This window comes from Hylaeus volcanicus, chromosome 8 (genome assembly GCF_026283585.1).
Source record: "Hylaeus volcanicus isolate JK05 chromosome 8, UHH_iyHylVolc1.0_haploid, whole genome shotgun sequence".
NCBI lineage: Eukaryota > Metazoa > Arthropoda > Insecta > Hymenoptera > Colletidae > Hylaeus > Hylaeus volcanicus.
Window position 1 is genome coordinate 7099737 of NC_071983.1, and position 22641 is coordinate 7122377.

Below are 22641 nucleotides of genomic sequence, written 5' to 3' on the forward strand. Positions count from 1 at the left end.
AGTGGAATCCCCCGGAGCGTTCTCGTCACGTTTTCCACTCATTGGACGCCCCGTAGCCGATAACGAGAAAGATTTCCTTTCGAGCAGAAGAACGGTTTCCCGTTGGCACGGCGGATGGTCACTTTGGCCACGAATTTCCGTTGTCGGTCGGGCTCGTTTTTCGAGGCCCCGTTCATCGAACGTATCGGCTGCCAAGACACCTCCGATTCGAAAGAAATACCCGAGGCTCTGATAACGCGATAAAGGAATCGTCGTCAGACAATAGGATTAACTCCGAAGAAAAATTCTTGCAGAGAACAAACTGGAGAGAGGAGAATGCCAGTGGTCATTGTTAAGAACAAGCATTGTCTTGAGAATTGGAGCATGGTTGGTTGGAATGCAAGCAAGAATGAGATATAAAGATGATATTTTTATCAAAATTGAGAGCAGCACTTACTTTGATAAATATTCATGAAAAAGTTTTAAATAAATCGCGTAAAGTATTCAATTTTACGCGGAGAAGGTTAATAACTGTTTCACGTACGTCACTTGGACGAAGCAAAATAAATTGACTGCTCAAGCCTGTAGAAGGTCTATCCCCACCACACTGGCGACTCCCACCGCCATCTCTAGACTCCGCAAACTCCGCAGACACGTGTTCTCTGTCTCCCAAACAGTGAGAAAGGGTAGGATAAAGTGAATGGGTAGGATCGATGGCCTCGCATGATTCACAACTTGCGAAGTGGTCTCCAGTGGCCCATTCAATTTGATCAGATGAGATCTACGGAATGAAGTGCGCTCCAACGAGGTTGCACTCCACCAAGAATTGCGTTCGACCGAACTTTGCGTTTTCTTAAACACGGAATGGTAGGGGCGATCCTTCGTTAATCTTGAGAAATCAATTAATCTTGCTCACACCTAAACGTCTTGCAATACTAAGCATAGAAGTTGAAAGCAGAGGAATTCCAGCCTAGGGCTGCAAACCATACAAGTTCAATGCTTGAGAATTCCAAGCCTAGAGATCCAGAGACTTAGAATTCAAAGCTTTGAAATACAAAGCTTTGAGATACAAAGCTCCGAATATAAAGCTCCGAAATCCAAAGCTTTGAGATGCAAAGCTCCGAAATTCAAAGTTTTGAGATCCAGAGCTCCGAAATCCAAAGCTTTGAGATCCAGAGCTCCGAAATCTAAAGCTCCGAAATCCAAAGCTTTTAGATCCGAAGCTTCGAAATCCAAAGCTTTAAATTTCTAAGCTTCGAAATCCAAACCTTTGAGACTCAAAGCTTTGAATTTCCAATCTTTCGATCTCTACGCTTTCGATTCCAAGGCTTTGGACTTAAACCTTGGCATTAAACCGAGTACCAACCGTGCGTATGGATAAAGGGCTGGATGAAGGGCAAAATATAGCTCGTCGGGGCGTCTGTATCCACGCCTCCGCCGGAAATTGCCGCGGTTACACGCGCGATGCCTCATTCTCAGTCTACGTCCTCATCGGAGCTATCTATCTTCGAAACTGCCGAACCCTGGGTAATCTAAAGTGGCCCGGGGCAACCGATAAACGCGAGGACTCCTCGTCTGAAATGCGAAACCTACCGCTGTCCTTCGGACCGATGGAAACACCGACTCCCGATAGGTGAAGTGTATCTATCGTAACTTTGGCCATTATACTCTACCCAGCTGTAACTTTACATGATGCAACGGGAACCTTGGCGCCATGCATCGGATACTCTGATACTCTGTCCCCATGCATGTAGGAGACTACGAAATACGGTTCGTGAGAGTGTCAGCGGGGGATCTCGGACACAACAGGTTCTGACTAAAGCCAGAGTCATCACTGATAGAGGAACCAATGAAAACCGAACGCCCAGGATAACAGATATTCGCCTACCGTCCGATGTTTCCAAATACGCACGCAATTCAAGCCGATTCTTATTCCGAAACACCGCTGCTCCAATTTGGGAATACTCCTCTTTATCAGAAAGCTCGGTGTATAATCGAATCAAACGCATCGCTCGATCGCTCGCTAATTGATGGGAATCACTAGCCGTAAACACGCAATCCGTTTCATTCAAGAACAATGATTTATCGCAAATGTACACACAGTTTCGAATTGCCGATAACGATCGACCGCGTATTATAACGATCGAAAACAACGCGCGGGATTGCGATCAAACCGCACTTAATAGAGCGCGCGGCGAAATCAAACGCGGAGACGAACTTTTTCGGTAGCTTGTTCGCCGAAATACGCTGGAATCTCCATTATCCGCCTAAACGTTCGACCCATTTGCCGGTTCGATGTTCCATTGTATCAGAATCGAGGGGCGTGCTGCAATAAGGATGTAGCTCCATTTTTTGTTTATGGTTTCGGGGTTGAGAACATAATCACGGATTTAAAACATTCCTTTTTTTTTTGTGTGGTGCAATAAGGAGGAGAATTTGAAAAATGGAGCTGAATCCTTATCGATGTACATCCCTCGTTATTCTATTCCCGAAGTAATGCTTTAATAAGTGTAGACCATTTATTAAAATTAATTCGGAGGCTCGGGCAAAAATTAATTTGGATATATGCTTGTATTTTTATACGAACAAAAGACAAAATAAGTGGTTGACGAAGAACATGAACGGTTTCTGTAAAATCATGTGAGATCTGGGACCTAGTGTTAATAGAATAGCTGATCTCGTTTCACCTTACCGCGTCGAAACATTTAAACGTGGCCTAAGTAATGATTAAAATTTGATTTAAATCTTGCAGTTTAAATCCCCCTCCTAGGATCAAACCAAAAAAAATGCAGCCCGAGCACCGGCCTGAGCTTAAATCCATTAAAAACAGAAGCCACCCAAGAGGATTCCTACCAAACAATCACACTAATTTCGTGCGCAGTATCCCGACGCAACCCCTAAAAATCCTCGCGACTATACACAGGCCTCCCATAAATCTCAGCTCCAAGCGTCTAACTAAATCCACCCGTGGTTCCTCGTAATTTTTCCGACGCACGGCTGTTTAGGTCGCGATTCATCGTTTCCGGTCGCGAGCTTCCTTCCTTTGGTCGGCAAAGTTCGCGGATAATAAAGATAGTCCACGGCACGCTAGCGAAAGAAAAATGGCACACCGTCGGCGACAGTGGCAGCAACGGCGGCGCGGCTTACCTTCCAGTGCATCGCGGTAATCCCAGATGCTTGGAAAATTGTCGTGGAAGAGCGTCTCCGAGTATCTTTTGCCGAGCGCACGATGATGACTGCGATATATTAGCGTAACGTCTGCGGAGAAATCTTCCTCCTCTGTGCTCGCTGTATTTTCCGCGATCCTGCGCTTCCTCGGGGTGGCGTCCTTTTCTGTCCAGTTTCGTCTAATCCAATTTGGATTATTCGCTTGGAAAATTGGGGACGCTTGCCGCGGGACGGTTCTTCTCCCTTTCGTCCTCTTGGTTTCGCTGGTTTCCCGGATCGCGCGAATCACGGCGAATGTTTTTGGCGAAAGCTCTCGGTTTGGCTAAAATTAACGTTGGTATTGTTTTAGTGACTTGGATGCGAGGAAAGATTGGGTGGTGGTTGATGGATGAATAATAGAGATACGAGTTATATGGTTTTAGCTTTTATTAGAGGATATCATGATTTCTCTTAAACGCACCGTACACGATACAATCTGTTGTACAAATCATCGTACGATGGGCTTGTACAACAGATCGTATCATGTATGGGGCCCATTACACGACCGGACTATTCGTTCGCTCAAGTGTCACAGGCATTCTTTCGTCATTCTCGCATATCGCTTGCACTCTCTTTAAACAAACGCATTTACCCTAAGGATCATTCAACCCAATCGTATAAACATTAAAATTAATCATAACTAATACTACTTTCGCGAGCTGTCTGTGTAAAAAATTTAATGAAAATCCATTTGTAATTGTATGGTTTCCTCTGTTGCTCTAGGTTTTTTTTGTGTGCAGATTACAGGGAATATATGGATAACTAAAATGTGGAAACGTAGAAATTTATATATATATAGGATTTATTGCTTTTGGGATCGCTTTTATTGGAATCCCTCAGTGCCGTGTTCTCAAATCGAATTTCAGAGCCTATTAGATGCCTAGGAAGCGAGTATCAACCCCTCCCTGCTTCTTCAGCACCCTCCGAAGCGTTTCTTTCGCGTTATTAACTTGGCCTAAGGTCGCGACCCACTTCTTCCCTCGTCGAACAAAAGAACCGACGATGGGGCTATTAAGATGCTGACGCCTTCAGGTGACTCAACCCCTTTGGGTGTTTCACCCCTTTGGGGCTTGATGAGCCAACACCCCCGAGCGAAGTTGCATCCTGACTTTGAACTCTTCGCTTCGACGGTGTCGGATCAGCTAAGGCTCTCTTCTTAGCAATTATTCCTTATCTTCTCTAAGCTTTGTTCTATTTATCGGTGATGTTTAATTAGTTTTACCTAGATGGAAGTATAATAGATTCTCTGGGATACGGTTAGATAGTCGCGAAGTTAATTCTATGCATTTTAATACAATTTTTGCAGAAAAGGGCTTCTTAATTCTTTTTGTATTATCTAATATTTATGAGGATTTTCTTTGATCATCGTTCGACCGAGTTATTTATTTCGAGACAATACTGTACCACAATAAATATTTCGTTAAGTAGTTTCCAATAACCTTTAAACAAAATTTAGTCACAGTAGAAATTTTTATCCGCTCGGCAGTGAACCTGTTAAACATTTCCACGCACGAAAATCGACCACGTAGCACGGAACAAACAAATTCGCCACTTCCGTTCTTGAACCTAACGTTCCACCTAATCGGCTCGTCTCAGGCGCGCTCGCTTACCGTCCGAATCGCACGATTCAGTTTCTCTTTCCCTTCGTCGTTACTTTTATCGCAGTTTCTGATCTCCCTTCGCTCTTTTTCCCTCTCCGCCGCTTCTCTCCGTCAGTTTTAATTACTTTAATGAGTCCAGGAAATTAATTTCGCGAGCTCTAGGCGGATCAACTCGGCCCCGAGTCTTTATTTTAGCCGAGGATTTCGTTCTTTCCCGAGTTTGATTAAGGAAATATTCGGGGATTGATTAAGGAATCGATCTGCGATGGAAAATATTTTCCATTCCCCCTCTTCCAACCCGTAATCGAGGCCTTATCACCCCGCGCGCAGCTTCCGTCGGCTGGACAGCTCGGGGGACCATTGTTGTCGAGGACAACGAGTAATTGTTTCCATTACCGGGAGGGAGAGGAGCCGAGATTTTTAACTAGCGCCTGAATAGTCGAGGGAAAAATACGAACGCGAGTACAAAAATTGGAGCGAAACGTATCCCCCGGAAAATTTTATACAGTTCTTCGAAACTTCTTCCGGAACTTTCGGATTAAAATATTTTTCCCACAGGTGTTTCGGATGGCGAAGAATTAGGAGAAATTCTTTTTCTCGAGAATTTTAGGCGACGATCTTGACGTAGAGGATTGATATAAATTGAGTTCCGAGGATCGATGTTGTCATATCGTAGTTGTGTTATGTTGTTTTATGTTAGACAGTATCGTGTTATGCTGCGTACTAATGCGCTCTGTTTTTTGGTACTTCCCATCGAGTCAGAAACGACACTGTCCGGAGGAATGACTTTCAATCCAAACTCGCGCAGAAATTCACCCCTTGGCTCTCCCTTACAGGGATACACGGGTTAATACGATCAGGGTCCCGGATGTATTATGCAAACGTATTCAACGAGGTCTACCGGAAGGAGCATAATCTTCTCGTTAAACGGGAATTACAATTTTTCCGAGCCGTCGCTCAAACTCTCGCCCCCGTCCCTTCGACACCCTCCGTTCGCGCGGCTGTAGCCGCTCGCCACTTCGCGGGAATTTGGCATTTAATTCCGTTCTGTCCGGTTCTCTCACGAGTCGCGAATAGCAGGACAAGAGGCTGACTTCAGCCCTCGATTGCTCGTCGACCCTCTTCCAGCCGTAAAACCCGGCCCAAAGAATCGCCCTCGTACAGTAGACTCAGCCTGCACTTGCCCTCGTATCGTCTCCTCGGGTCTTTTCCAGTTTATTTTCAACTTCGCTGCGCGGCCGTGCTGTTCTTACCTCTTATCTAACCCCTCCCTTCGATTCGCTTTGCTCTTGGGGGGGGAGGGGGCGTCTTTCGCTCGAGTTTTCATCTGTAACGGAAATACGTGCTGGAGAGCGAGCACAATTTTTCCGTTCCCGCTGAACAAAGAGCGACGTGGGAGTCGAACAGGGGCGGCTGGAACGCAATTTAGTCGTTCGGATGTTAGCTGTATCCCCCTTCGAACTCCGTACATTTTTAAACGCTGGGTGGTCTTTTCTTAATTGTTCTAGTCGAATGGTTTTGTTACGAACGCGCAAGTTCGTAAGTAAGGTGAGTGTTGTATGTATTTTTCAACAGACATTTTTTAATAAAAATTCTTTAATAGACATTTGTTAATAGACGTTCTCTAATAGACATTCTTTAATAGACATTCTCTAATAGACAATTTTTAACAGCAATTCTCTAATAGAAATTTCTTAATAGACATTCTTTAACAGACATTCCCTAATAGATTTTTTAACAGCAATTCTCTAATAGAAATTTCGTAATAGATATTCTTTAACAGACATTCTCTAATAGAAATTCTTGATAGACATTCTTTAATAGACATTCCTTAATAGACATTTTTCAATAGCAATTCTCCACTAGAAATTTCTTAATTGACATTCTCAGACAGCATAATCATAACGGCATAGTCAATAACAGACATTCCCCAATAAATTCGACGCATAAAAACGAACACGAAATTATCCGCGGACATTGTGGGACAGACCCGAGGAGTTCGCACCCGTTCAAAGGAAGTTTCGTTTACGAATCACCCAGCGCAGCTTTCTTTTCAAAGCACCAGGCTGCCTCCGTGCACAGGAAGTCCTTTGAGGATTATTGGGTTCATATCCATACATCCTGATCCCCTCGGTATCTCCAAAGCTTCCGTTAGCTTCTTCCACGCGACAAAAGTGTCAGCTGCGAGCTTCTCCTCGTATTCACCGCGTCTCCCTTTCAATTGGGCCGCGGCAGGGTTGTCGCAGATGAGTCACACAACCCACAGGAAGCACCTCGACGTCTTATCAGCGGGTCCTCCGAAAGGCCACGGCGAATCTGGCATTCCGTGGACCGCTTAACCTACCCTTTTCCGTATCATTCGTGGGGTTATATACATTGTGGAGGTTGTACCTGTTATATTATTGTGGAGGGAGGGAGGAGAAAAGGAAGGTAGCGTTTCGTTCTAGATCTGCTAGTGGACTCGTCGCTAGTGGACGGTTTTTAACCGACTTCGAAAAAGAAGAAGGTTACTCAATTCGACATGTATATTTTTTGTTCTCCTTGGTAATTTTGGGTGTCTTTCTTCGTCCTCGACGTGTAGTGTGGAGATGATTTTCTTGTGTGTTGCAGGGTAAAAAGTTTCGAAAAACCTGCTAACAGTAAAAAATACGAAAAAATGAATTAGTTTTGTTCCTATAAGGAGTCACTTACCATTTTGGTAGTCCTGAATCTAATTTTGAGTGGTATTTCCTGATGTTTAGAGGTCGGTCGGGAGTAGCTTGTATACGGTTGGAGGAACGATCGGGACGAAGCAAGTCGAAAATTAACCGAGGGAAAGGTGCACGATCCCCGTGTGCACGTACCTTGCCGGGTTTCGAGGAAGGAGCTAGTAAGAAAGGGTCAACGGAGGGCATCGAGGTTCGTCCGCAGTGAGTCCGCCACGTTCCCCCGGCTTCCGGTGTTTCGGAGATCCGACGAATGAAATTAAATCGCGGGAGAAAAAAAGCAAGAAGAGATTCGCGATCCAAACGAGATACTTTAACTTCCCTCCCTCTGCCGGGGGGGGGGGGGGGGGAGGGAGCTTATTGGACGGGAGCGGGGCTGAATCGGAGCAACCGCCTCGCGCTTCTGAAATTGTATACCGAAACGTCCAACTTCCGCCTCTTTGAGCTTCGATACGCGAAACGCTCGACGCGAAAGCGCGCCGAGTCAATGCTGGAATTAATTAATGGGAGTCTCCTACTTGGAAACGAGTCTTGGTCGTTTTTTACTTTCTTTCTTTGCTCGAGCTGGGATTTCAACCCCCCTCGGTATTTATTTACGCGTATTTCTGGGGTACACGTAACTTTGTCTCCACTGGGAGGATGTATTGGTTTTTGAATTTAATTTCGAAGTATTTCGATGGTTGATTAATCAGTCGGCTGTGCTCTTCTCGGTGCGCGCATCTATGTGCTACGACAGGCATAGTCGTGAAACACAAAGTAATATTGGATCGCAAAGATTATATAGTAGGCTATACAGTAGGCTATGTAGTAGGTCGTCCCAAAAATTCATGCCACTTCAGCTGTTCAAATTAATACATGAAACGTACTCTTAAATAATCAATGGTAACGAAATTTTACGTATGACGAGTATACTCGTCAATCACAGTCGAATGGTGAACACGTTGAGCACGGGTGTCGAGATATCTCGTCTTTAACAAGTTGAACGTCGAGGCTGGGTGACGAGATACGACGAAATACGCCGAAATACAACGAAATACGATGAAATACGACGCACCGCGCGAGCAAAGCGTCGTACGCGATGTGTTAATGCTCGAGTTGAGTGGCGAGCGATTTATTAAATATCACGAGAAAGTGCGTAGGAGATCCATCAAGTTCTAGATTATTCGCCGTGTGGTTAGAGTTCTCCAAAGTTTCTCCGATGTTGAAATTCCATGCATGTTAATTTAATTTATAGAATATGCGCAAGTTCTCCGTTCTACTAATTTATTGGTGTATTCTTCGACTTGCACGACTTCCGAAAGATGTAAACGTGGCAAAAGTTGATTTTTCGTTATTATCGAAAGGTCTAGATTAAAAGACCTCTTTAACAGAGTCATTACGAGAATGCTCTGTAACGATGCAAATAGCGAAAGACGATGAAACGGCGCGAGAGAATGAAACTTGCGCTCTGACCTAGATCGCGATTCTTGGAGTGGAAATATCGGACGTACAAAAAAGTGCACGCAATTTCTAAATTGGCAGTCGAGTTAATGCGTTCACAATTAATTAATACCGTTTCCATCGCGGCAGCTGCGACGGTAGCAAGAGCGTAACAGTAATTAAATACAAATTGTTTTTGTGTTGCTTTAACGTCGCCTTTTCAATTCCGTGGACGATCGTGTAACTGGCGATGGCGGGTAGTAACGAGACGCTCATTTCGTTCCGTCCGTTCTTACAATGAAAATGAATATTAATCGACAATAGAAACGAATCTTATATAACCCATTAATAAGAATTAATTTTACGCACGCGAGTACTTTATTAAATATGTATCGATAAGTCTTCGTTCGAATCATATTTGTTTTCGTGTGCGAATATACCCTGTCTTTTACATACAACACACCGACGTTATTCTATTCTAAAATGGAATAAAAATAAAGCAAAGCTCCCGTTTATTTACCAACGTTTCTTTCACTCCAGCCCATTAAAACCAAGTGACCCCACCGAGCACCAATTAACGCGCAGACACCTTCCACTCGTCTTTCAAAATTTTCATCCGGATAAGGTCGTCGTTCCGAAACCAATAATCACGCGAAAAGCATCCATTCAAATTAGGAAGTCGAGCAGCGATCTTTGAATGAGGGACCCCTGCAGGGTGCTCCTTTTAAAACGCCACTCGACGATTAATTCCGTGCTCCTTGGTCGGAATTTTGCGGAACGCACAATCTGATCGTTTCGCGATGCCGGCGAAGAGCGCGTGTTCCGTTTCCCCTCGCCTCGTGGCAGACGTTCCTCGAGCGTTTTTATTTTTTAAGCTTCTTTAGGACCGCAAACAGAGGCCCGGGATTGCCCGGGCTCTCTCTCTCTCTCTCTCTCTCTCTCTCTCTCTCTCTCTCTCTCTCTCTCTCTCAACCCTTTCCTCTCTTTCTCTCGCTCATCCCCTGGCTGGGATTTCATTTCCTTCGCATTCGTCGACTCTCTTCGTCTTGCTTTGCCGTGGCGCATCGTTGCTTGTTGACCCAGCTCCGGGCGATTCTCATCGAGAGGAAAATAAACGAGCCACTTGATTCGTGATTTCGCGGCGAGGATTTTATTGGCGTCGTGGCCGCTTCGAGCGTTATTTCTTTACCGTCGGCCTTTAATTTTCGCGGCCAGATGGAACCCCTCTTTCGCTACGATTTCAGGCCTGGAAGCCCTTGTCTTGTGGCGTCGGGCTTGTGGGGGTGAGAGACCCGAGGGAAAATGTCCTCGGTGATACTGGAGCCTAGGCAGAAGCTTTGAATGGTTGTTCTTCGATGAATCGTGCAATTATGAGAGGGAGTAGTCGTAATGTCTATTGGGTTGAGGTAGCTTTGAGAAAGGGGTGAAATTGTTCTCTGGTCCTTGGACCTGGCAAGCTTCGAGACCTTGATGCTTTTGACCTCTGTCAGTGGAAGTAATATTTCTTCAAACTTCTAGGCAAGACCTTTGAGTGCTTGTGCTTCGATGAATGGTGCAATTATGAGAGAGAGTAGTCGTAATGTCTATTGGGTTGAGGTAGCTTTGAGAAAGGGGTGAAATTGTTCTCTGATCCTTGGACCTGGAAAACTTCGAGACCTTGATGCTTTTGACCTCTGTGAGTGGAAGTAATATTTCTTCAAACTTCTAGCCAAGAGCTTTGAGTTCTTGTTTGAACAAAGCCCATGTCGTTCATTTTATCTGCACCCACAATATAAACTGATTGAAAATAAATGACAAATATGGTACAATGTATCCACAAGAATATAAAACTACAATTGTACAGCGATTATCATTAACAGGCTGTGGATGTCATGCATTTATGTATGTGGCAGGCGAGCATGAAGAACGTATGCAAAACGTATGCAGAATACACGCGGTCATCCATGCTGGAGCATTAAAATCATTATAGTAATTTATGAAATATTTATTAGATTCACGATGAATGCATAAAATTATTTTAGTGCCATAAATTATTTCATTTCGGTCGACCTGGGTGACGATTCTCTAAATTTTATGACAAAATATAAAATCTTGTACTACTTTACGTAGAACTAAAATAAAATGTATAAAAATGTCTAATATTAAATCACAAAATTTTATCATAAATCTAGAATAATTTTAATTATAAAATACATTATTTGTATACCCTTTTATTTTACCATAATACAATCTCGTACTTTATTCTGACCCGGCTTTCTCTTTTTGCTTGGAGGTGAGTGGACACACCGTTTCGCAAAGAGCCCTGCCGATCAGTTGTTTCAAGTTCGAAACGTGGCCTGATGTGTTTGGCTTTGGTGTCGAACAACCCATCCACGTCTACGAGGGTCAACAATCCTCGAGAAGTTTACCACCCCCAACGACGTTCATGAATCCCTTATGGCGTCTTCGGTAAATTCCCCGTGGAAAGTTCCACCGGTAGGTTTCATCCGAGGATAAGTTTCAAATAATCCCTTTCACGAGGATTATCGTCTCTTTGATCCCCTCTACGCGGGGGCCGCGTGTTGCGAACTTTCCAAACCCTTCGCGATCGTTTTCTTTCAGGGTTCCTGGAGCTTTTTATCGTTTCGGTTCAGAAGTCAATTTCTCCTAAACTTTCTGTTCTAAAATTTAAATATGAAAGCGATTAGCTTTCGAGACCTGATCTAGTTCTAATTCTGCCTGATAGTCTTTTCAGATACCAGAAAAAAAGGCCTCGACGTGGAAAGAGTTAATATTGTCTGGGGTACGATACAACTCGTTCATGTCTGACCAATTTCTCGCCAATTCTACTTACGGAGTTCGTAAATATTGTCTAGAATATCTAATGTTGCTTACTAGTCAGATGCTAGGTTTAATTTCTTTGGAGCTCGAAGTGTAAATAAAATAGTCGTTGAGGCAAACGTGACCTGATTTTCAAATTTTAAATTAGAAAATGTTAAGAAAGCATCTTGAGTTGCTGGCAGATACCAGAAAAAAAGGCCTCGAGTGCAAAGGGTTAATTAATGCAACTTATCAAAAATTTAAATATAAAAGCGAGTAAATTCTCCAAACGACTACTGCACTATGGTTTGAAATTCGGAGTCCTCCCACCCTCCATCAGCGTCCAGAAGGCAAAATCGTAAGTTTCTCCAGCCTGGCACCTTATCGTCGCAAAAATCTTCCCGACGCGATAAACATTCTCCACCCCCGTCGTTTCTTCGTGCTTCGCGAACTTTTCTTGCCCCGTTAACGAATACCATCCCTTCGCATTTCTCGCGTTCCTCGTCCGAGGCGAATACTTGGCTCCCTCCGGTCCGTGGAAAAAAGTTCGATACCCAGGGGCGAGGCTGCCAGGAAATCTGGCCGATGTAAGCGAACGAGATTATGCTACTGTCCCCATTTATTTCTCAGATACGGAATTTGCCACCCCTATCGCCCTCCCCCGTCCCCGTCCCGTATCCGTCGAATCGACAGCTCGACTTTTCGCTTGTCGTTCCTTCCGAATCCTCCTCCCTCGTCCTTTCTTCCCCGGCGTTGGTTCTATCTATCCTTTCATCCCCAATACTGCGCCGTTTTTTTCTCGTTCATGGAGATTCGTTCCACGGCAAAGCCGACGGTGGGGGTTGGGGACTTCACCCGTGGTACGACGGGGTTCGATCTATCGACGCCATTCGTCAGATCGACAGTGGCCGACTTCGTCCCGGGATCCCGAAGAGGTGCTCGAAATCGCTTGGAAAGACTGCGAGCCGAAATGGATTTTCCTTCGATTCGAAATAATATAAATCGTCGAGACGCCCTGGCGTCTCTTTCGACGACGGGAGTCATTTTCGTGCCGCGTAAACGATTCCTACCGATTTGGGAACTTCGGTGTCACCTTGCAACGACTTATCGCTGGTTCACTGACTATCGGGTAACTGACCGAGAGTGCGAACAGAGCATTGGTGGATAACTGATGGCTAGGCTGCTTATCAATAGGTTAGAGGACTTGCAGGGATCGTCAGACTTCTGTCCACGAAGCATCTGACTAGTAGGCCTCCAAATATTTAGCCTTTGACCACTAGGCATCCGACTGTTACGACTTTGACCACTAGGCCTCCGACTATCAAGCTTTTGACCACTAGGCTTCCGATTATTAAGCCCCTGACCACCAAGCCTCCAACTATTAAGCTTTTGACCACTAAGCTTCCGACTATTAAGCCTCTGACCTCCAAGTCTCCAACTATTGAGTTTTCGACCACTAGGCCTCCGACTATTACTCCCCTAACCACTAGGCCTCCAAATATTAAGCTTTTGACCACTAGGCCTCCAACTATAACGCATCTAACCACTAGACCTCCGACTATTAAGCTTTTGACCACTAGGCTTCCGACCACCAAGCCTCTGTCCACCAAGCTTCCAACCATAAGCAATCTATTGGGTTGTCCGGAAAGTTCATGCCTATTTTTAAGAAAAATTCAAAGGCATATTTGAATTATTTTACCGAATTACTGAATTATATGTAATTATAAGTATATGTACCATTTTGTTCCACAACCGTTCCACCTGTTAAGGAACGTACACATTTTATTTATTTTTCTCCATTTCGATATATTCAGACCTGTACCGCCTACCAAAAATCGACATAGACTTTCCAGACCACTATTTCCTTCTCCCATTCCTAATCATACATATCACCTCCCACAAGTAATTTTTATTCGCGCCCCCGAATATCCTTTCAATACCATCCACATTTCCATGGATCGACCCGTGCCCCGTCGTCCAGTTCTTCCGCGAAATGGACCAGTCGCAATCACGTGTCCAGACGAAAAAGTTCCATTTCGGTGACGCAGGGCTTCGCCTTATCTTTCGACGGACGATTATATACGTTGCACATGGCGCATCCGCGCGACAGTACAGCAACGTAGACAGTTGGGAAACTCGATCTTTTTCTGTCAAGAACTTTCGACGGGGGGTTTCGACTGCAATTTCAGTCCACGAAACGAGTTTCCCGTGCCCCTCCGCCGTCCCTCGGCTGCCGTACGGTTATCGCGAGCCCTCGCGATCCCTATAGATCTTCATCGAATTGTCTGGCCTTAGTTCGATGAAACCTATACCCCGATACCCTCATAGAATTTCGCAACAGCGCTCCGTGTATGCATGCAAATCGCGACTCGTGCTATTCAATAGCTCGGGCATCCTCGATTCTCGATTCACGTATATCCGATAGCGTGCAGGCAACTAACAACCCTTTCTGATCTTATTTATTGTCCACCCTCCCCGAGGGAATATCGATTTCCAACGTCGGGAAGTATCCGGACAGTTTAAGTTTTAATCGAGGACGACCATTTGCATCTTACGCTGGGACACGGATGGTTGTTCTAATTGTCTGTGGGTGGTATACTAATCCACTAGATGGTGAGGGGTGGTTTTTCGTTGCGTATATTCGTATCATTTTCGCACGTTAATTAAATAAATTCCATTTAATATATCTATCAGTTCGTAATTGTTATTAAGCAAATATTAATAATGCTTCATCTTTCCTTCGTCACGCGAATCTTTCTATCCAGACAAAAGCTCCCCCAAGCCCTGCTTCTCGATATTCCCGAAAATCTTTCAGTTTAATTCGCCCGAATTTTCGCGAACGTTTCACCGTGATTTCGTGAACTCCGCGAATACTTTTTATTTCAACGGTAATCAACGGTTAACACGAGAAAAATTCCGGTGGCAGGAGAAGCCGCGCGACATTCGAACAGACACTTTCGCGCTCTGCGGTAAAAAAATTTGATAATTGTAATCCCGTGGTCGCGAGAATAAAACAAGAACGAGCGGAAAGCCCCGGTAAAGCGCGACACGGTATTGTCTGTCCTGGCCAGGAACGGATTACGTCGAGCGTGCGAGCTGGCTGTAGTTAACCAGCGGAATACACGCGGAATTATAATAATTATTACCAAAGTATGGTTGCAAGCTCGTCCGAAACTTCTCTACAGTCCTGCCACCGCGGCGAAGAGGCGAGGGGGTGGTTCGACGAAAGCTACACCCTTGCTCTCTGCGGAATATCGCGGCACCGAGGTCTGTGCGCGGGCCACCGAAGTGCAAATCGCGCTATCGAATGTCCTTGTCGTTTCGAGTTCGAATATTCTCGGATGCGTCCGCGCGAAGCCACGAGATTTCCGTCGAGGAGACAGGTGTCGCGTATTAAACGCGAGTAGGAAGTCGACTGTAACAACCGTGGACGACGGGGATCACGTTCGCGGAAAAACTTGTCGAAATCCGCGCGACACTTGGATTAGTTTCTACTAATATCCTAAAGAGGTAAAATTTGTTCTTTAAAAATTTTGCACGGTTGATCGTTGTCGATGATCGATACAGAAACTCGTTCGGTATTTTGCGATCCAAGTTCGTCGTTGGATTTTACGATACAGTTGGAACGTCCAGGAATTCCAGCAAGTCTCGATAAACGAAGCGAGCCGAGGATTATTTGCGTTAATGGGGCCATTTTGGTAGCGCAGCGGCCAGAAATCGTGGCAATTATAATTCTGATGGCGACATTATCTCGTAACTGGCAGTCTCAGTCTGACGAAACTTAGATCACCGTCCCTGTAGAATTTCGCGACAACTCCTGTGTGCATGCGGAGGATAGATTACAGCGCTGAATGTACTCGATTGCTCGTTTCTGCCGCGGTCCTGTTTCCAATTACATCGTAGACGATGAAACAATGACGTTGCACGCGAAACGTCCGCGAGAGTTAGGTCCGGACTAGGTGAATCTAAAAATATTGGTGAAAACGAACGTATGTCTCGTCAACGTCGATCTTCGTAGCTCTTACTTCTTCTGGGTTGGGTCTGAGTAAGGTCCATTTAAAAAAAAATTGTTAAATTTCCTTCTTTTGGGTCAAATCCACTTTGATCCAATTTGATTTTTTCCGATTGAAAAAATGTTAGGAATGATGATCTATCCTATCTCTAAAGCAAGTCTGGGTTCAATTTTAAAAATCGTGTTATTAAATACAAATTCACAGTATTAACATGTATATTCATAGCTTCTACATCTCCTGGGAAAGGTCTGAGTCACTTAAAAAACTATTAAAAGTTACCATCCATCCCATCCCTAAATCATTCGTGGCACAGTATCGGCCAAACAACGTCGAAATCGCTCTTACCTCTTCCGTCTTCCCATTCATAACAGAATAATCAATTCTCGCGTCGCGTCGCGTCTGGTCGCCGCGTCGATGGCCCAAATACAGCTTACAAAGCCCAGCGGCGGAGCTTATGAACCCGCCAGGCCGACCGATAGCCACTCGAAACGTTTCCGAATTCCAGGACGCGAACTCGCGCGATTCCAATCCGCACTCGATGGAATCGAGCGAAGCTCAGACCTGATAATACGACCATACGTCGTGTCTAACGTGGCCGGGTGCATTGCCAGCGTGCACTCATCGAGCTAAGCTAGATCGGCTTTAGTCCCAGACAGACTGAGAGCTGTCTCCTCGACACCCGCCACCCTCCCCGGAAATCGGAAAAAATTCGACGCGTTTCTCGCCTGTCAACTATTTCCGGAATATGTTGTTTAGGAATTCGGAGGAATTTTTTCTCGTTTTGTCGGAATTGGACAATTATTTCGAAACGTCAGTCCCGTAAATATTCGAACCCTCTATGTCTATCGAAGATGTACGACTGGAATTAAGTAAGTTCTCATATTGGCAAATGAATTTTTCGTACTCGCAGTAAAATCCACGTATACATAAACAACGGCTTTCAATGCAACCTCCTAATAGAATAACGAATGACGATTGCCACCTACAGGTTTAAAAATAGATAATGCTACGTGAATATCGAAATCTCAAAATTTTATTAGAAGACCCCTCTCCTCTTTCTAACATCAATTACTGTCCTACTCATCGATCTCCAAGCGAACAGAAATTCTAGATAAAAGAAATATTCCAGAGAGACACGTACGAAAGCCCCGTTAATTAGTCCATCCGGGCCACAAAGCCGCCACGTAACTCATTCCTCGTAGCGAAAATACGAAAGAGCCCCCGAGGCTACGTCTTCGTAGAGACCTACTGCGGCTAGTGGCTTAATTTTTTTAGGGCTAAACAAGCAGGGCCCTCGCGGTAATTGGTCTCGCGTCGTTGCCGCCGATCCAGTGTGAACGCACTTACGCGAACACCGACGGGTTATGTAAATTCCCGGGGGATCATACGCCGCGATACAGGAGAATTAACGTGCATACGTGCCCGAGCAGCAGGCCAATGTAATGGCTTAAGCCGTTTACACGTCGTTGGATGTACGGAGAGTGCGTCGTCCATCTCTCTCTCTCTCTGTCTCTCTCTCTCTCCTTCCCTCCCGCCCCCCTTCAGGCCGCGATATTTGTGTACCAGCCAGCCCGGGGGTTGCGAGCGCTGTCTGGTGTGCTCGTTTCGCGGGCACGGAGGGCTCGAGGGGGGTTGTATCGGTGTACCTACCGCAGAAACGAGCCATTGAGAAGGCTCATCGGCCGCGATTTGCATTTTGCATGCGTGCACGCCTCTACACGCGCCAATTTCCATGGATAAAGTGAGGCTCACGGCTCGAGTGGCCGGATTTCCCTCGAAACGGCGTTCTGGACGGAATGCTTGTTCCATACTGTGGAGGAGAGAAGGGGTGGTTTGGACGTCGGGATTTTCCCGGAGAACTGCAAGCTTAGGGAGGTCGGTCAGTACGTAGAGGACGTCTTGAAAGTCGATCGAAGGCGAAGGAAACCGATCGCCTTCGGAAACTACGGTTTTTCGAGGGGTGGAAAGTTTCTTCGGTGGGTTCAGTTCGGAGAACGGTAATTTATAAATTGGCTTAATTCGAGAAGGGCGGTGGCAGGAGAGTAGATTTTCGCGAGGAGCTTCTCGGATAATTAAAGACCGGAGTGTCTTAAGAGACTCGGGGATTCAATCTTCTGGGTTCTGAATTTTTAATTCTATAGAAGAAAGTACTCCTTGATACCTCAGACACCCTTGAATTAATAATATACTAATTAATGAATGATCACGCGTTAGATACGCGCCCTCAACGAAATGGCCTCGTTTAACTTTCTAGGAATAGTCTTCTGACGTATCTCCTATCGAAACGTCGTCTAGACAGTGAATTTTTCGTCTGTACAAACGGAGTCGAAAATTCCAGGGTCGAAACTAACCCCCGGAGTTACGATCGGCGGAGCTTCCAACGTTCGCAAATCCCCAGCTCCTTTTCCACGTTCAGTGCCCCGAATCAATTCCGCCTAACCGACCTGCTCCCCCCGTTTTGCATAATGGCGGCGGCCCGTTAGCAGCTAATAACAGCTGCGCGGCCGCTATAACGCGTCAACGGCGTTATCGAATATATACGACTTGGGAATTCACCTAACGGCGGATGCGTGGGCGCGGATTATGCGCGCCCCCGCGTTCGATTCCCGCTTCGTTGATAAACGCAACCCCGGCTGAAACCCTTGGCTAGGTTGAATTAGAGTCCGACGGTTACTGGTTAGGGCGAGAAAAGAGTAACACTGGCCAGTAGTGGTGCTTGGACGTAAGAAATTATAGGTTTCGAGGACTTTTGAACAACCGGAGGGTGGAACTAAATTAATTGCAGAGGGAAGAGCAGGGTCGTTGTTACGTCAGACTTTTGTGGGAAGAAATAAGCGAAGAGGATAGTATTGTTCGGTAACTCTCTGGCTTAAGAGATCCTCGATTTTATAATAGAAGTACAGTCAAGACTGGATAAGTGCAAGACGGGATTGACTGGATAAATGTAAAATGGGGTTCTGCTTCTTTTTTCTTCGGACCTCTTTCTTTTTCACTCTCTGTTCATTTCCACGTTCGACACTCGTCTCGAGCCAAATCTAATCACAGAATAGAAATGCAACGTTTGGGTCCCGATTTTCTTGCACTTATAAAGTCTTTGCTGTACTCCACTCAAATAATGTCTATATATCGTGATCCGTACGAGACGAGATTTCTACGATCTTGATCTTGATCTCTAAAAATCTCGAAACATGCATATCGATCTCGAATTTTTGACAATTTAGAATATACGTATGATCTCGATCTCGACGAGATCTCGACGAGATCTCGACAAGATTGGCAATACAGTTCAAAATATGCCAATATCTGTTGTGTTATTAGAAACGATATACAAGTTCTCCAGTTCTTAGATTATACGGGTTTAAGGATTTACATTTCGCACAGAATGTAAAAACATTACAAATGGGATAATTTTCGAATGCACGAAAACAAAAGTTTCAAAAAATACGTATGTCGTAGTTTGATCCGTAATTTAAAAACACAAATTGTCGCGATGATACGATGTACGATGTTTATTTAATTGTGAAACCTCATTACAAGCGGTTATTGCACCGATCTACTTCTTCATTTCTAATAGCGGTACATCGATTCGTAACAGTTTGATCTCGGTCTTTTACATCGAGCTTGATAGATCATCGCGGTGTTAATAAATGGTCGCGAGCGCGAAAACGTGCCCGGCGGGTACCTGTAACGAACACCTACGCTCGCATTGTTCCCCTTTCGAAAACAATACAACAACGGGGTCCCCGAGTGGATTAAGCTCGGGCGTTCGCGCGTTCGAGGCCGTACGCGATAGTTTCCCCCAGGCCGATTCCGCGGGGAATTCCGGGTCACGATTAAGAATTCGATTTAATTCGGAATAATTGTCGACGGTCCCCATTTGCATAATCGCCTGGACGCTGAAAACTGATAGTGCCGGGGCGGCCGCCCCTTAACGACGTGTAGGCGGTATCGATATTTCTGGCACGTATTATATCGCGTTACGTGATCCAAAAATTTATGCGAACCCCCCTGTACACGCCATCGCGTGGACGACTACATCGATATTGTCGTGGAATTAGGAAAGTCGTTACGATAAGGAAAATAACAGATTTTGTCGTATTTTCATCTGCTAGATTTACAGGGGCGGGGTAGTAACTTTATTAGCACCTCACTATTATTAGCACCTCATATATCTTCGAAACTGTAAGTTTCACAGAAATACTTGCTGAAATCAAATTGGTCGATTAGATTTACATCTAAAGATCTTGTTACAAGTTCGCAACCATTAGACTTTTACACTTTACTCGCAACATTTACAGTTTACTAATATACACAAATCACTCACGATTACTTTTTCTCAACTTTCCATGTTCGGCAATATTTACTTTCTCGAAAAACATTGGTATAATAATCTGAAACTTTAAAATGCATTGAATACGTACACCTGCGAATTAATTGAATCTTTACAATGCATGTGTATAGTAACATTTAGTCTTCGATTAAATATTAACAAGAATCAAGGTTCGGAATAATTCTATATCGTTATATCTGTTAGCTGGAATAACTAAAAATTAATTTCTGACGACAGTTACAATTATTCTCTCCCTGAATGTAAACTATCCCCCTGTCCAAAGAAGTACAAATTTTTCCTTCGTTCTCCCCATAAATCTGTGTATTTCACGGCATGTACGCGAAACACAGTGCCTCGGTTTATCCGTATGCGAGTCCCGGATCGTTCGAGATGCGAGATGTTACCGCGCGACTCGATGCACGGGTAATTGTTATGGTGGTCGCATTGCGCGCCATTTAAAGGCGACATAGCGAGACGGGGGCCGGTGAGTTAGAATTAATCGGCGCGAGTTTCGGGTTTCGACGGTTCGGTCATATTCGTCGGTCAGCGTGCCCGAAAAAATCGAATTTTCCAGGGGCCGATTCGGGCTTTTTCCAGGGGATGGAGGTTCGATGAGCTTTTCGGGGGTCTCTTGAATCTCTCAATCCCTTTACGATACTGGCTTTCCCGGGCTACAGCGGTGCGTTTTTGATACGTTGATCCCGAATTTTCGATGGTCAATGTCCGCGTTACGGTCCACCAGAATCGTTTCGATGTTTCACGGTATCGGGACGAACATATACAGATTTTTATCGCTTGGAATGTTACCATTTTTCGAGACCCGGCGCGTTTCATCCAGCTTCGGTGTCGTTCATCAATTTGGTGTCTTTCTCACATTCCTCGCGTTTCTGGAAAATCGCGTTACAGAAAGGGTTACGGGGGGGGGGGGGGGGGGGGGTCCGGGTTTCTCCGCCGAGCGTCCGTATCGGTAGCGATCTGACGCGCGCGTTGCATCGCAATTCCTTCGAGGCTCGTTCCGACCGCCGGCGCCGGGACCGGAGCGATGAAAGAGGATTATTAATCACGGGAAATTACGCTCCCACGATTCACCAGCGATCACGCGGGTAGCAGGGACGGGGCGGAGATGGTGGGCTCGTCTCGAATCGAAAACAAGGGGTGGAAGAGCCGGGTGTAGTGGAAAACGGCGGAAATGGAACGAAGAAAAGAACGCTGTACATACAGAAGGACTCGCGAGGAACTCCATAGAAAGCCGGAACCGAGGAAAAACACGAGCTTTTCCAATCCCTCCGCCTCTCGGCTTCCTCTTACCCTCTTCGCCCATTCTTGCTTCCTCGAATCGGCTCGCCTCTTCCTTCTCTTTCTTTTTTACTTTTTTTTTTACCTCCTCCGCGTCCTTTTACCCGCTGAAAGAATTCTCGAGCTGCGCGAGGGGAGGAAGGGACGCGAGCTTCGACGTCGGACGAACGAATCTGATTGGATTATTTGCTTACTACCCCCCGCGCGATCCCCGGCGCAGCTTGTATACAAGGTGTTTTTAAAACGTTCGAGCTTCGAGAACTTCCTTTAATTGTACGGACTAGAAGGAGTGCTTTCCTTGAGAGTCGAGGCCCTCGATGGAAGGGAACGCTTTAGCTCGGCTAGAGACTATTTTTGAAGGGCACAACAGCCTGGACGGAGTACTCTCGCGGATTGGCCTGACTCGGTTACTGGAAGTTTTAATGTAGTCTGCGTTTATGTCCATGTTTGAAACGCGCTAACGTTTCGGTTCGAGGATATCGCGAATTGCGTCTTTTAGAATTCTTAGAGATAAGGGCTCTTTGATGTCGTTATGTATTGACTTTGAGTATCGTGTCTTCGGGTCGGTAGAATTAATGAGACGTGGACCACCTGTTTGTAATTTTCTTGGAGGGGGTAAATGGAGGCCATCTTCTTGCAGCAGGGGATGTAGTTATACCGTGACTACAAGCTTGAAATTTCTATTTAACTTGAAAGAGGGATACATAGCAATTTACATTTAGTAGTCGAGGCATATTTTATCTCATTATAATAGTCCCAGACTATGGTTCAGGGTAGAGGATCTTTGGTGGTACACAGAGACCATCTTCTTGCAGCGGTAAGGATGGGTCGATATTTATTTATAATCTAATTCAGACCCTGTTTCATCTTATTATACAGTCTCAGATTGATTTCTTATAGATCTCTGAGATCAAATAGCCCTCTACAATTCTATAAAAAATTGTCCAGTTGAGTCAAGTCGGATCTAACCCTGTCGTCCCCAACGTCGACAGTAATATACAGCTGTCAGACCCTCATACAGGCCTGTTCGTTGCACTCGAGTGTACCGCTGATAGTTCAGGCCAGCTGTGACAACTCGATAAATCTTGCTTGACGAGGCCGTGGCAGTTTGGTGTATCGCGATGCAACTAATTGTCCCAGCCCTATTTACAGTACAATGTATCGTGTTAGGTCTGGAGTTATCGTAAACAGCGAAGGTGGGAGGAAGAGTATCCTCTAAGTAAATACGAAAGAAGATACGTAGAACCCCTCTTTGGGGTTTTCTACGCTAGAAATCTTGATTATTAGCAATG

At 45.2% G+C, this 22641-nt stretch overlaps 1 protein-coding gene across 1 annotated transcript in view; it reads left to right on the forward strand.

Annotated features, from left to right (window-relative positions):
• Window positions 1-22641, forward strand: part of LOC128881473 (protein rhomboid-like) — a 133608-nt gene that overhangs the window by 38738 nt on the left and 72229 nt on the right. The window lies entirely within an intron of this gene.